Below are 16,907 nucleotides of genomic sequence, written 5' to 3'. Positions count from 1 at the left end.
ATAGTCCTCCACATTGATGGGGTTGAGGGTCCTGCTATTATTGGTGCCCACTATGGAGAGCTTGCTAAATTCAACAAATTAACAAAGTACTTCACGCTATCCAATGATTGAGAGGGTGTGGGACCACATACATTAAAATAAACAAGAGATAGAGGTACAGCCATGTGTGTAATGCTAGAGGCTTCTTATGAGAAATGTGAGTTTGCCATAAAGACAATGGTCACAAGCATCAAAAAAATTGTAATCAAGAGGCACAAGATACTACAAAGAAGTAAACATTTTCATTTCCCTTCAAGACATGTGCCCAAGGCAATGATGCCATAAAGAAATATGTGGTATGCCAACCACAACCAAAACATGGTCAAGAGACCCAGATATAAGTAAATGATAATGGTTGATAGCCTTGGCACCTCGAGCAAAGACAAGATTCCCACGGGTAATCTTCCATGTGGAATCACCAAAAGATACATAATAGATTGCATCATTCAACTGTCCAATAGATAGAAGGCTTTTGGTCAAAGTCGGTACATGATGTACATAATGCAAAGTAAAAGAGCTGCCTGAGGGAAACTACAGCTATACATCCCCAATGCCAACAACATCCAATGCAAAGTGGTTTGCTAGTCTCACAAAACTTGGCATGTTGTGATAGGACTAAAACCAATCCCTATGTGAGGTAACATGAAAGGAAGCCCGAGAATCAAGTAGCCAACATTGACAATTTGTAGACAAAGTATCAGTTAACTTAGAAGCATTAAGAGAGAAAGCTACTAAGATGTACTTATCATTTGACTCTAGTTGCATTACATTTATCTCTTGAATCTTTACACTCAACTTACTAGGGACAATGTTGTGATCATTAGACTTTTCCTATACTTTGCCCTTGCCTTTCTCTTTGCACTTATCATCAGGGAGATGGAGCACATATCTTAGAAAATTCAGGACATTGAAACATGTGTTTGTGCAGGAACACTTTGAGTATGATAGTACTAGTCAATTAAGTAGTGATTTGGGAGTTAATAGAGCTTTTGCATGAGGGTAGTCAAAGGACCAATTTAGTAGTCCATAATTCATGAAGCTCTGTTCTCTATATGCCACCTAAATATTTCACATTTGATAACAAGAGCTACAAGTTCATGAAGCTTGATAATCAAGCTACCAAGCCAATAGCAAACTTGAGACATTGAAAACACATGATAAATAAGGATTTCTTGTTTTGAAAAAGTGGAGATGGATGAAAGATGACATGTGTTTAGTACAAAATAAGGATGGTAGCAATTTACAACACTTGAAATCTTCACCTTTTACAATGATTCCTACACCTAAGATGAGGAAAACATTATTCAAACAAGTCATTAGTATGGTTTAGATGGATATCATCATGGTAGTAATGGCACATTGATGTCACAAATGTTTTATGCCCCCATCATGGACAAGCCGATTTCTTTTGGAGCTAATAAATTCAAAAGGTCATCTCTTGATACGTGTAGTTGTTGAAGGGTTACCCCCTTGACATCCCTTGTGCATGATGGGAGGCCACATTCAAAAACATGATGAGTCCAATTGAAAAGATAGATGAAAATTTAGAACATGGTAAAAGCTCTTAGGGGGAGTACTCTAATGTGGTGTAGAATTATCTCCAATTGGCTACTTTGAAGCCATTCCCCTTTGGTGACATGCCTCTCTTTTTTGCATAGACTTGGTAAAACAAAGGTATTTTATGTGTCTTTTGAACTACATGCATGAAAGAATGGCCTTTAAACATGCAATATGGTTGGATGAAAAGCATGATGTGGCATATGAGAAAAACTTGTATATATTACAAAACATGTATGTTTATGGGGACTACCATCTCAACTTCACATATTTTAAAGCTAATAATTGTAATGACATTGATTAGGCCTTTCTCAACTTGAATGTTGTTGCTACACTCTACAAAGATAGGGAAAATTCCATGGATGTTAACATCTAAATGAGATGATTTAGAATAAATATTTTTGCATTTGTGTCTACATTTTGGACATTTTAGTCTCATAGGAAACCAAGAATTTTCATTTATAGTCTTAGAGAATGGGATTATGTTATGTCTTATGATAAGTGATTAGCAACTCAAACACATTTCCATGGGAAGTTGAATTCCTATAAACAAAGATTGTTATCATGTTTCTCTTTAATCAGAATATCTCAATATTTTGGCCAACTAGAGCTAAAGTTGTTCTATGTTGTTCTCAACAGTTTCAAGCTTGTGGTACAATGTAAGAACATCAGGACAAGAAAAACAATAATAAATTATTTTCACTGCTCTTAGTAGGGTACTTTGTGGTAGAGTAGAATTATCTTCGATTGGCTACTTTCAATATCAAGGCATCCCCCTTTGGTGTGATTTCTCTCTTTGCCACATAGACCTAGTAAAACAAAAGTCTTTTGTGTGTTTCCCAAATTACCCGCATGAAAGGTAGAGCCATACATATTGTTGAGCTTCATTAGATTCGCTTTTATTTAAAGCCTATAGAGTAACCATATGGGCCTAGTTTACTACATCTGCAAGGCTTACCAAATGGATTGTGTTTACTACACAATTTGGTTGAATGCATGGACTAGGTTTACCACACATGCAAATTTAATGTATGGATCTAGTGGTCCTCACTTGCCCCTCAAATGATATGTTCATCATGTTTGGATATATGAGGGGGTTTGACATCCAACAGCAAGACTCCCAAACATTAGCCATTATCTGATATTTTTCTTATCTCTTGGGCACAAAGGTACTAGCATCACATTAAAAAAGATGTGAATACCCTTTTTTAAGGTGCATTTATGCATCTACAAGATCCACTTGTATTAAACTCAACCTGTGCAAGAATCTTGATCCATATATTGAACCAAGTAGGAGGGAAATTGTCAAGCAAACTAGATCCATGAATTAAACTTGGCATGTGTTGTAGACTTAGTTCACATGTTAAACCAAGGTGACATAGTAAATTATGCTAATGTGGTAAACTAGGCCGAATAAGTAGATCTCTAAACCAACAAGGTTGTGGCTCAAATGGTTTGCACATGTGGGTGTGTACATGGATGTGTGAGTTCAAACCTTGGGTACACCTCTTAGGGATCTTTGAAATTTCAAGCCTTTCTTAAAATTCAAAAACAAAACCATGATTGAGCATCTCCTTCACCCCGTTGACCTATAATATATGCTTGCCGGGGAATGGGTTTTAGATTTTCTCAAACCTTGTACTTTAGCATTCAGGTTATTGCATCCCAATACTAGTATTACATTGGTTCCTACCAAGGTCTTCACTATGGTTACAACTTCTAATCGCTTAATCAACATGAAGGTTGACATAAAATATGTGCAAGAGCTTTGGATAACTCCACTGTTAAACTAGCCAAAATTGGACTTTCAAAATAGTTTTACATCACACGATAGCAAAGTTCATACAATAGTTCCATATTGAATCGATTCATCTCAATTAGTCAGATTGGCACTTATGTTTTTGGACTCTTAAGATATTGTTGCAAGGAAATGATCTTGTCCTTGGAAATGTTTGAGATAGATTTGCATACAAATTATGGTGCATTGGTCACAAGATAATGCCCAACGTTAGGATTAGCATAAGATATACCTTTTCCTTGCCTTGAAAGCCTTCATGATAAGATTGGTAAATTTTGATTAGGGTGGAATATATATTAGTGTTTGGCAGTGCTATGATGGATATGTATGCAAAGTGCATTTGTGAAACCACTTGGCTTATCTATCTATTGTACCAAGCACATGGTTAGCTTTTACAATAACCTAGATCAATGCATGATACTAGTCATGTGGTCCATACATTAAACTAAGTATGCATAGTAGACTTGGCCCATGCAATAAATTGGGGTTATGCCGCCACTCATACTAAGAGAGGCACATGCTTCCATGATTGGGCATTAAAACTCAACTCATTAAGCTTTTTTGAAGTTTCTTCAACATGCATTTTAGAATACTGGCGAAGAACAAAAAGATGATGCATATGGAGCCTCCTAAATTGCTGAAGACTAGCCATGAACAGGAGCACTTAACACTACCTAGTAACCACCCATGCTATCCCTCAATTCCAACACAAAAGTAGTGAAGAAAATCCAAGATAAAATTTGCTTCGTGGTTGTAAATAGAGCAAACAAACAGAGATTCAAGTGTCACAATGATAATTATTTTTGCTTCTTGTGAGGTGAGTTCAAGTTAAGAGCACGGGAATCCAAATCGAAACATGTACTGCGCAGAGACAATGTTGTGATGCACGGAAAGTGGAAGCACATTTGAGTACCCAAATTCCAATAGGGAGCACAACACCACCTACATACCTTCTCTACATCATAGGACCAAGTTATGTACCACTCATGGTGTCAAAAAGATTTAGCCTAAGGCTGCATTTGCAGTCATGCTTTACAATGAAGTGCACCAAAACACTAAATGTGCCAGCATGGAAGAGCATGTCCGGGTGTCCTAGCGTGTGAACGGGCCCTAGAACATTAACCTGTGCCATGCGGACGGTTGATCTTGCTTCCCATCTTCCCAACCGTTGATCTTTCCCTATAGGGCCTGTTCGCACCACCCGTCGAGTGTGCTGAGCCTGGTCCCACACCCCATAGCAATTCACAAAGAGTCGCGTGTTTTCCATGCACGTAACCTCGATCAACAAATAAATAAACCTTCAATAGCAGAAAAAAAAAGGGGAGCGGGGGACAGCCAATGAAGGGCTGCCACGTCGATTCTTTCAACCATTCAATCCATGCTAGTCCCGGCCATATTTACCGGAACTATTATGGGCCAATATCTGGCACTCATCCTCCCTTACCACTATCTCACACGGATATTAAAGATATAGGGGGACTAAGGATGTTAAAGATATAGGGGGGACTAAGGATCAATGATAGCATGGCCTTCGAGAAGATCTCATCCATCCACGTGTCTCAAAGTAAACTAGGACATACCTAGAAGTAAATTAGGACTATGAGTGTGGGAGGGGAGTGTATGAAAACCAAAAATACAAGAGAAAATCACTTTAAAAGAGGAGGTCAAGAGTCTTTTCTAGTCGGTTAGAAAGAATAAGCATGTGTATAGGATAGTTGGCAAAGCCTTCCAAAGGCTGGGCAGCATTTTAGTACTAGGTACATCTCTTTTTTTAAGGAAAACTCCTTCTGGAGACTATATATATTCACTATTTCTTCTTCAATACTATATCACATTATCATTGGGCATTTTTAAAAAAACTTTAAAAGAACATATCTTTGTTAATTTTGTCATGTTGGGCCCAATGGTTAAAATTTTAGGCTATGTTTAAGAGGTCACAAGTTCAACCCCCGCCCCCCCCCCCCCCAAAAAAAAAAAGCTTTCAAAACCTCTTTGCCAAGTTGTATTTTTCCTTTTGTCTTAAACCTTCCTTACAAGCTTGCAATTTTTTGACTTCCTTGTTAAGAAAATCTTAAAAGGTTTTGATGCAGTAGTTTGATTGTAGAAGTCTAAATCCCATCTTGCGGTCTCCCCTCCAATGATCTATGAGAACAAAAAGGCCCATCAAATATGCTTGTGAAAGCTTTTACGCCTATTGGTGCATTTGAAAAAGGAATATCTCATTGATATATTGGGAGTTGTTGTCCATCTTAATGCGGTGCTAATATGAGTAGCACTCCCATTTGTTGAGATATTTGCAATCACACCTAATGTAACCTCTTGTATGAGGCAGTTTAGGCTGAAGACATGCAAAGGAATCCCATATGCATAGAGAGGGAAAATTGTTACCCATCCAGCAACTATAAAGCATTGTACTTGACTACCACTTTTCTTATGGAATGAATACAATGCCATGATGCTTTGTACTTTCAATTAAGTGTCTTGTCTTTGTCAGTCCTACACAAGATTGTGTTTATGAGTCCAAGTTGCCATCTTGGAATCTAGTTCACTTGTGTAACAGTTAGTCTCTACTTGTCTATGTCATCATGAGTTCATTCTTCTTCTTCCATCCACCATAGCTCCTTGCCATGTCCTAGATCGCGCACATTTCAACATGGTATCAAAGCCCAGTTGGGCATGGCTCAGCTCAGCTTAGCTCTTCTCTGCTCTCTCTCAGTCCCTTTTCAACTTTGGTTAGCTCAATTCCAGCACACGACTTCATCTCTCAACTCTTCCTTCACTTGAGCTTCCTTGGCAGCCATAGCCAGCATCACCCTAACAGCTTGAGGCTCTTATATCTCACTCCACAAGTCAAATCTCCTGGAGATTTCTTCTGGAAAAGTGTTCTCCTACTTCCAGAGCTTTTTCTTGTCACCTCAATAACTAACATCAGGCAACCATAGGCTCAGCATTGTCAAAATTCTCAGTCTCACTGCCATAGCTTGCAACTGTGACCTGCAGGACATACCCACCTTGGAGCTCCTAGATCTCTCAATAGAAGCCATATCTCTCTGTACTTTCTTCTATGGACTTCATTCCTGACTCATAAGGCTTCTTTGTGGCACATCAAACACCAACATTATTGCTCAACCAGCCCGACATTACAAAAATTCGTGATCGTTGTTAAAACGGCACCCATTCACATTTTCCAGCTCTGCACGTCACAAATCAACGATGACCTGGATGATTAGCATAGGGGTTTGATAGAGCATCAGATAAGCCTTAATTTCCATAAAAAAAGACTCATGATATTTGCAAAAAACCAGGCGTGGGTTCAAAACCCTAACTGCAGAGAAGCCATAGCTTTTCACCTTCAAGTTTTTTTAGCTTACCTCATTTTTATTCTCTCTCGTCCTACCCAGATAAAGCCACTCTAATCCATTGACTGTCTGAAGTTCCAAGCAAGATTCATCACTCAATTAAGGAGGGAAGTTTTTCTGGAAAACCTCAAGTACCAACATCAAAACTCAAGCTCCTCTTGTACTTCATCTTCTCACTATTTCTTCTCATTGGAGTTATCAACAGTAATTTTTAAATCAGTAAGTTACATTCCTTGGAGGTTGCTAAAGATCTAGAAGAGTTCAAGGAAGATTAGAAGGCATTTGCAAGCCGGCACACAAGAAGCATAACCATCAAGATAGTGCTTGTTAGCACTAAGCATAGTGTGTTTCACACTACCTTCTTATGTCCTTTGACACATTAGGTTTCAAATCTTTTTGCTGGTCAAAAAGTCAAGGATTTGAAGTTGAGTTCCAATGCCAAACATGAAGTGGGTGCTTCTCATGAAGAGTAACATGTAACTTATGGCCCATTTACATTGCATAGAAGATGTTACTCTACCTACAGGAAGACATGGAGCTACCTATATCCAAATGCCATCAATGTACCCATTTGAAGACCTTAAAGACATGAAAGTGCAAAAATTTGCAATCATTTCTGTTGCCTCAAAGATAATGATATATTTTCTTGAGGGGGACATGAAGACTAGTGCAAGCAAAGAAGACCATGAAGAAAAGGACCAAAAGAACTATGCAAGCAAAGTGGTGGAGAAGAAGAAGAAGATGATGATCAACCATGAAGACATTGAAGTTGCAAGCAAAGTGAAGAACAAGTATAGGATCCGAAAAAGCAAGTTGGACTACACTGACAAGAAGACCTACAATAAATTGAATATCTATGCGAAAAGAGATGCTGAAAACTGCAAACGGTCATTAACCCAGATTTTTATTGAATTTTTTAAGCCTTGTATTGCCTGGCCCAAAAATGTCTTTATCATAAGCTTGTAAAACTCCTCATGTATCCTTGTACTACAACCTCTGTACACTTTGTGAGGCCCTTGTTACAGCCTCTGGATGACCATCATGTTTGTGGTACCCAAACTTAGTCTTTTCTGTGATAGCCTCTGGTCTTTTGCCATGTTTATGGTGTGCCCACACTTTGGAGAGGTGTTGCTCTCACTAAAGCCTTTACACACTTTGTACTTTATAGTTGTGATTGAGGAGGGGTGTTGAGATATTTGCAATCACACCTAATGTAGCCTCTTTGTATAAGGCATTTTGTGTTGAAGACATGCAGGCTATAGGAATCCCATATACACAGAGAGGGAAAACTGTTACCCATCCAGCAACTATAAAGCATTGTACTTGACTACCACTTTTCATATGGAATGAATACAATGTCATGATGCTTTGTACTTTCAATTAAGTGTCTTGTCTTTGTCAGTCCTACACAAGATTGTGTTTATGAGTCTAAGCTACCATCTTGGAACCTAATTCACTTATGTAACAGTTTGTCTCTACTTATCTATTTCATCATGAGTTTTTTCTTCTTCCATCTACCATAGCTCCTTGCCATGTCCTAGATCCTGCACATATCCACACCATTTTCACAGGGTTTAGCAAGGGCCCCAAAGATTTATGAAAACCTTACCCCCCCATACATAACAGGGGCAATAGCATGTTAGCCAAGGGAGTGGGGGCTCCCTTCCCCCACTACCACCGAGTGTGACAACTCTTAGCCGCTCTTAAGAATCTTACTTAGTAAGAAATCTTAGCTGCTCTCACGAATCTTACTTAGTAAGAAAGCAAGGAAGCTAACTCTAAAGGACATAGAGGGATTTATACCTTTGGAATGCTTAGTTTCTTGCATGAATCTTAGCATTGTATTAGGGTGCTATAATTATATTTACATACTTTTAATACAATGCTAAGATGCATCAATGCATAAGCCTAAATTTAGGAATGTAGTCGACTCATGCTAGCTCTACTAGGGAGAAATGAGTGAATTAACCTTCCCTTGCTAAAGTTGTGGTCACCCCTACAATGACGTGTGAACAAAAGGGCCATCAAATATACTCATGAGAAAGTTTTTGCACCTATTGGTGCATTTGAGGATGGAAAATATCATTGGTATATAGAAAGTAGTTGTCCATCTTAGCATAGTGGTAGGTGACTAGCACTCATATTTTCACAAGAGCTAGTGAGGGCTCCAAACATTTATGGAAAACCTACTCCCCTATACACAAAGGGGCTATTCAAGGGAGGGTGGTTCCCTTCCCCACTACTATTGAGTGTGACAACTCTTAGCTACTCTCAAGAATCTTACATAGCAAGAAAGTGAGGAAACTATCCATGAGAAATATAGAGGGATTTATTTCTCTAGAATGCTTAGTTTTTCTCAATAATGATGGCTCCAAATGCCAAAACATCTTTAGGCTATAGTAAAGATTGTTTTCTACCTAAAGGCCATAGCATTTGATAGATGCATTCTAAACTCTAACTTGCTACTTGCTTCATTTAGCCTTACATATAATAGTAGTTAGAATTTGAACACTTTTTTATTGATGATGTGGCACTCTACATAGAATAGAAACAAGCAGCTACAAAATTTCATAAGGCTTATAGATGTGTTTCTTATGACTCCTCATGTATCTTGTTGGTAATTATTTCCTATAGGGCCTATTCACTAGCGATCATATTGTGATTAGGTATTGTGATTAGGTAACCCTAACCCCTATCCTTGATAATCACTTCTAGAAGGTAGTTCTGTCCATTCTAAGCTAGATATCACCAAGGATATGGGATGAATTTTGAAAGATAGACATTAACACACGAGCATCAACAAAAGAGAAGACCAATCATTAAGTTGATTGAGAATAGTGGATGATGGATGCAATATATCAAGGCTTATAAGGTTTTCCATACGAAGCTTTAGGTGAAGGGAAGCTTGGATCATCCATTCACAACTTCTTAAAGACAAGCACATCAAAATCTACTTAGAGTAACCCTAAGTTCAATTTTGTAAAGGACAAGGTTGTTGAAGAGTTCACCTTGAAAGATGCATTGGAAAAGTTCCCTAGAGGCTCTACCATGGATATGCAAACCATTTATTGCAAGTCTAGCATCAATACAATGAGTTACCCCAAAATTTTCAAAGGTGTCAAATATAGATTTAGTCCTACACTGAAGAAGAACAAAGTTATACATCTTCCTAGACCATCAAAACTAATACAAGAGTGAAAGATTCTCAACACTAAGGTTTTGGAGCTAATAGTGGGCAATGGATGCAATATATCAAGGCTTGCAAGCTAATATGGGCAATGGATGCAATATATCAAGGCTTGCAAGGTTTCCCATAAGAAGCTTTAGGTGAAGGAAAGCTTGGATCATCCATTCATAGTTTCTTAAAGGCAAGCACATCAAAATACACTTGAGTAACCCTAAGTTCAAATTGGTGAAGGACAAGGTTGCTAATGAGTCCACTTTAAAAGATGTATTGGATTAGTTCCTTGGACGTTATTTGTTATGGATGTGCAAGCCATTTATGATAACTCTAGCATCAATAAAATGAACTACCCCAAATTGTTCGAGGGTGTAAAGTGTGGATTTGATCTTGTGTTAAAGAAGAACAAAATTAAACATTTTCCTAAGTAATACAAGAGAGAAAGATAGTCAATACTAGGGATTTGGAGGTAATAGGAGAGCATGTTACATGTATGGAAACATTGAAGCCAAGGACTATGGATACATAGGAGGTCAAATTCATAGAGGTTAACAACTACTTTCTATCTATAGATATGCAAGATACAATGGTGATGTATTATAAAATGACTATGGAAGAATGTGACAATAAATTATTTTGGCAAAAAATTATATAAAAGTGAGGTTGTTAAAGGGGTGAAATCAAGTTAGTATCACTTTAATAAATAGAGTTGTATGTGTTTAATCAAAGTGTATCATATGGTGTCTTGCTACATTTGAAGTTCCAAAGAAAGCATTTGAGTTGCTAAAAATATTTTTCATGCATAAATTTGTTCAAAAAAGTATTAATGTTCAAGAAGAGAGTGAGAGGCTCTTAAATGAGTATATGGTGAATATATAATTCAATGGCATGTTACAGGTGATTTGAATATTTTGAAATACATTCACAACATTTTTGATGGTGCAATGCACGTATACTTAGCTAAGAGGGTGAACCTAACAAATGGTAAGAGGAAATTGTAGCAAATGTAAAGGCACAAAGCACTTCTCCATCCATCGTGATAAAGAAGACCAAATGTGGAAGCCCATTTTGAACATGCCTTTGAAGGTCGTGTTGTACTATTTGCATGGCTTTATTGAATTGTGGAAAAAAAGCACACAAATATACTTTTTATGTAAACATGATGCGGCCAAAGGTAGAAGCCATTACAATTTGTGAGCTTATGTAGTTCTATTAGACATTGGATTGCACAACTATTAGATAACAATTAAAACGCATGAGAAGAGGCAAGAAAAGAGTGAAAATGTGCCTAAGCAACCTTGCGTTGAGGGTCCAAAACTAGAAAAATCATATATTTGGTAGTAGATAAGTTTAGCAAGGTTGCAATACACAAGCTTGAAGACAAAGAGGGGTGGAAAAAACTACACACCATCATTCTAGATTGTACCAACAAAGGAAAAACAAAATTAAGAAAAGAAAATGTTTAGATTATCATTAATAAATTTGCTCCATAACTTTGAAACATAGTGGTTGACAATGAGGATAAGAAGTATTCAATGATCTTGCATATAGTTTCTTTAATAACATCATGTAGGTTTAGAATTCAAGTTCTATCACACATCACATGCTACATATTTCATTCGAATTCTTAGATAAACAAGGTTTGCATTAGCTTCCTTTACACTTGACTCATGTATAATATATATCTTTGTAGCATATTATAGAAGTGTAGTGGGAGCTCACGCTCAACCGCTAAGACCCACGTACCGCTTATTGTTTCAAGCGTTTCAAGCGAGCTCTCATGGTTATCTCTCACCTAGCCGATGCATCGTTGATCCTCTTGGGGTGTAGTGAGCTTACCTTGATGCTGTCGAAATGAGTTGCCTCCTTTCTCGCACATGCATGTAGCTCCACGATTCTAGATGCTAGCTCAAGCATCCTCAAGCCTCCTCCATCTCCAAGCTCCATCCACCATAGCCGCGCGTGCGAGAAAATAGAAGAGGAGAAGAGAGAAGAGGAGATGGTGAAGAGCTTCATCCTCTTGATCCCTCACTCCCACACACTCACTCACTCACTCACACTTTCACACTCCCTCTCTCAAGAGCACACACACAAGCAAGGTGAAGAGAAGAAGAGAAAAAGAGAGGACTCTTGTTGGCCACACACCAAAGAATGAGCTCTCATTCACTTTTTGAACTTTATATACAAAACCCTAAATTTCCATGGGCACCCATCCCTTTTTACATGACCTGATGCTAGGAGGCATATTCCACGGTGGATTCCGTGAGGTTTTACGGTGGATTCCGTAAACTTAGATGACCGGGGCTTATACACAAAGAGGATTCTTTGTGCGAGAAGTTGATGGGGACGCCTGTCCTTTTCGGGCGTTTCATTAATTTAGTATGTACATGGGTGATTCCATAGCGGGTGATTCTGCAAAATGCATATTAAATTAATAAACGTTTATGAGTTTAGAGTACGCACTCGTAATAAATTAAGGTTAGGATTTATTTCTAACCAGTTGATTTATTTATGTAGCTGAAGACTGCTAGGTATTCACTTTTGTCGGTTTAATTGTATTATTTTACTAACAATTGTAAATGCTTCAGTTGATGTGTAGAGATAGCAGCAGTGGGGGAGGAAAGCATTGGAGTCTAGCGAGTATTCGACCTTTGGACTATATTTTGATAGGCGCCACGCCTATATTTTGTTATGTCTATTGAGACATTGATTATTGATTATTATTTTGTATGTGCCTATGCGCATGGATATGTTATTTCTATTTGGACATTGAGATTGGGCGTGCCAGACTCTATGGGCACTGTCCATTAGCTTTATTTTCCTATTTTTGTAGAAAGCAAACTCAAAAGCTAAAAGCTTGTCATATTTTTGTAAATTGGGCTATTATTGAGCATGAAGATGGAAATATACATAAAATACATGTTTTGTGAAGCGCTCACACAAGGCATGGGGGAGATTGAACCCAATTTGTCTCTTCCTTCTTGTCGTTCAAGTTTTTACATTGTTTTTTGTGCAAAAAGGTAGAGTTCATTGTTCTTGGGGACCTTCAGGGATTCACCACGTGAGCTATCTGCGACCGATCTGCGCACCAGTGGTATCAGAGCGGAGCAGAGATCAAGAGCTTCCAATCGCTACCAATCTCGGGCGAAGGCGGAGCTCCAGGAACGATCGAGCTCTACAGTCAATCTCATCGCGAATCGTCGATACAGGCAGACTTCTGGCGATCAAGAACCCCTGTTTCTACTGTCAGATTGCGAAGGACCAGGCTCTGCAGGCGGAGGACCACTCCTACATCCTCACATACAAGTCGTGAAGAAACAGTGAGAAAAACTCTTAATTATCTTTATCAAAAGCTTAATCTTAAGCTTATAAGCCTTAAAGAAGCTTAATAAGCTTCATAATTCAAAATCGTGGAGAAACGGCATCATTTCGTGATTTTCGGCGCAAAAAATGCCCCCCCCCCAACGAAAATTCACGCCGCCCTGTTTCATCCCCATTAAGCTTATTAAGCTTAAGCTTAAACACTTAAGCTTAAGTCACTCAATTCTCTGCAAGTCACACAGGGCAGACAAGTCGGTAAACTCCGGGTCCTGCACTGCAAAAGTCAAGTTCTACAAGTCAAGTGGAATCAAGTTCTGCAAGTTCTGCAAATCGATCTAAGTTCAGCAAGTCAGTAACTCTGCAAGTCTGCTAAGTCTGCAACTCTGCAAGTCAGACTAAATCAGAACTGACTAGTGCTTAAAACTCCTAGAAGACTTGTTCATATGCAAAAACTCTGAACTGGAAAGTTGTTCGTGGCAAGGTGTTCTATCTATCTACAAGTTCGTTGAAGTACTTTCAACAAACAAAGACGGAAATATTGCAGATTTTTTGAAAATAGACAAAGAAATACCAAAAAATACATAGCCTTGTAAATCCGAATTTGAGCTACGCTCATCCCGCTAACCTGATTTTGAGTGAGAAAGGTTTATTGAGTTTTACAGGATGACGACCCCACATATGGATGATCCTATGGCTGAAGACGACTTACCTGAGCCTACCATGGAACAAAAGCTGGATCTAATCATGCTACAATTGGAAGAAGAGCGAAGGGCTAGGCAAGCATTGCAAGCGCAATTGACAAAACTACAAAGAGCGTCTACCGACAAAGAAGAACCTCAAGCTGAAGATTTGATTCGCCGTACCATCGACGCCACTCTTGAAGCACAAACCATTCGCAAGGAATCCAAGATAAGTAAACGAAGTTTCAAGTTTCGCACTTTCAATGGCATACGAGAAGGAAAGACTGTTTTATCATTCATTAGCCAGTTTGATGACTATTTCCAAGAGAAAATTTATCTCGAAAAAGATAAAATCAAGTGTGTTACTAATCATTTGATAGACAGAGCATCACTTTGGTGGACTGTAGTCCGCAAGAGCATAGAATGTCCTGCTACTTGGGAAGATTTCAAGAAGAAGTTCATGCAGAATTTCCTTCCACCGCAATTTCATGAGAAGGCTATCAAGTAATGGGATTTACTTCAACAACGAGATTGTGAGCCTATTCCACAGTATACAGAGCGTTTTTGGAATGCACTCCTATAGTTACGCATGCTTGAAGACGTACCAGAGACGACACATAAGCGGAAGTATATGTCTGGACTTCTTGGACATTACTACGCTGAAGTGAACATGTTCAAGCCTGCTACCCTTGAAGACACCATCTCCTTAGCTCACGACACTGAAGATAAGTTGCGCGGAAGAGACAAACGACCACAGCAATTCCAAGCCAACGGTAATTATGGATCTAAACAATTCAATTCCAATTTTAGAAGGTTTAATCCATGTCGTTTCTCATCACCATCTTTCCGCAAGAATTGGCCTAAACCACTTGCATTACCCTCCAATGTCAATCCAAATTCTAAGCCTATTCCACAAGCGAATCCAAATGTACCCAGACTTCCAGCCATTGCAAATAATGTAACCAAAGCCAAACCAATAGTATGCTATAAGTGTCACCAGCCAGGGCATCTCGCAGCAAATTGTCATTCAAAGAAACCACCAGTACATATCAACTATCTTGGAGCCATGGACGAAGACGAGCATGAGAATATGCCAGATTTCACTGAAGATGAGGATGATCCTACTACTACTTCCGACACTTTACCAGGTATGCCTACTCCACATTCATTGTTGACTATGAAATGTATGGTGCATGGAAATGAAAGAACTATTTTGCACGATGACGGTAGTACTCATGACTTTATTTCAGCAAAATTGGTAAAAGAATTGAAATTGCATACAGTACCTACGCATTATCGCATAAAAGCTACATTTTTAGGCACTAGGTACAATGGCACACAAGAAGTACAAAATTTAGAGATTCAAATTGGTGCATACATTGAAAAAAGAAATTTCTTAGTTGTCCCATTACAGTCAAGCGACATTATTTTAGGAATGCCATGGAGACACCAGCATAATCCAAATATAGATTATTCTACGCACACAATGAATATTAATTTTCAAGGAAAATCTATTACATTATATGGTATGCATGCATCTAATATTTTTCCACTGCTTTCGCATACTCAAGCAAAACGTGCACTACGCAAGAATACTAAGTCATATCTCATTTGGGTGAATGAATTGCACGCAAAGGAAAATCATATGCACCCTAGGCATAAGGAATTTCTTGCATATTTTAAGGACTGTTTTGCAGAAGACCTACCACCAGGTTTACCTCCTTCACGTCCAGAAGACCATAAGATTGATTTAATTCCTGGCACACAACCACCTTGCAAAGCACCATATATGCACAATCAAATAGAGCAAAAAGAAATCCAGAGTCAAGTTGAAGAATTACTAAATAGAGGCTTAATTCGACCTAGCAGTTCTCCATTCGGTGCACCTGTACTTTTAGTCAAGAAAAAGAATAATACCTATCGTATGTGTATTGACTACCGAGTATTAAATAAGATCACTGTCAAGAATAGGTATCCTATACCTAGAGTTGATGACCTTATGGACAAACTGCAAGGATCTTCTATATTTAGTAAAATTGACCTTAAGTCTGGATATCATCAGGTGAGGCTAGATAGAACTGACATATTTAAGACCGCATTCAGGACACAGTTTGGCCATTACGAATTCTTAGTCATGCCATTCGGATTGACTAATGCACCTGCTACTTTCAGTAGAATGATGAACCGTATCTTTCTAAAATATCAATATTGTGTGATTGTTTTCTTTGATGATATTTTGGTGTTTAGTCAAAGTGAAAAAGAGCATTATGAGCATTTATCATTAGTTTTTCAATTACTGAAAGAAAATCAATTGTTTACAAATCTTGAAAAGAGTAAATTCTTTAAGACAGAAATAGAATATTTAGGTCATATTGTATCAAAAGAAGGAATTAAAGTTGATCCTAAGAAAATTGATGCAATATTGCATTGGCCTGTTCTTAAAAATGTACGTGAATTACGTTCATTCCTTGGTCTTGCTAGTTTCTATAGGAAGTTTGTACGTAATTTTTTATTACTTGCTTTACCATTAACAAAACTTCTTAAGAAAGGAATTGTTTATAAATGGACTGAAACTCAGCAGAAATCCTTTGACTTACTGAAACGTGCATTAACCAATGCCCCTGTTTTACAATTACCTGATTTTAATAGACCATTCTTTCTAGTTGTGACCGATGCTAGCGGATCAGGAATAGGAGCCGTACTAATGCAAGACAATCATCCAATAGCATATTTTAGTTCTAAGCTGAAATCCTCTGAGCTCAAATATTCCACTTATGACAAAGAACTATTAGCAGTTGTACAAGCATTAAAACAGTGGAAGCATTATTTAATGGGTTCAGAATTCATGATAAAGACCGACCAGCAAAGCATTAGACATCTACTTAGCCAACCCCAAAATTTTGACCGTCATATCAAATGGGCTTCCTTCATTCAAAGTTTTCATCCTATCATTCAATACCAACCTGGAAAAG

Source organism: Lygodium microphyllum, chromosome 25 (assembly GCF_053477565.2).
Source record: "Lygodium microphyllum isolate KBCC chromosome 25, Lygodium_microphyllum_v1.1.10, whole genome shotgun sequence".
Taxonomy (NCBI): Eukaryota; Viridiplantae; Streptophyta; class Polypodiopsida; order Schizaeales; family Lygodiaceae; genus Lygodium; species Lygodium microphyllum.
Note: the sequence above shows the minus strand (reverse complement) of the source record.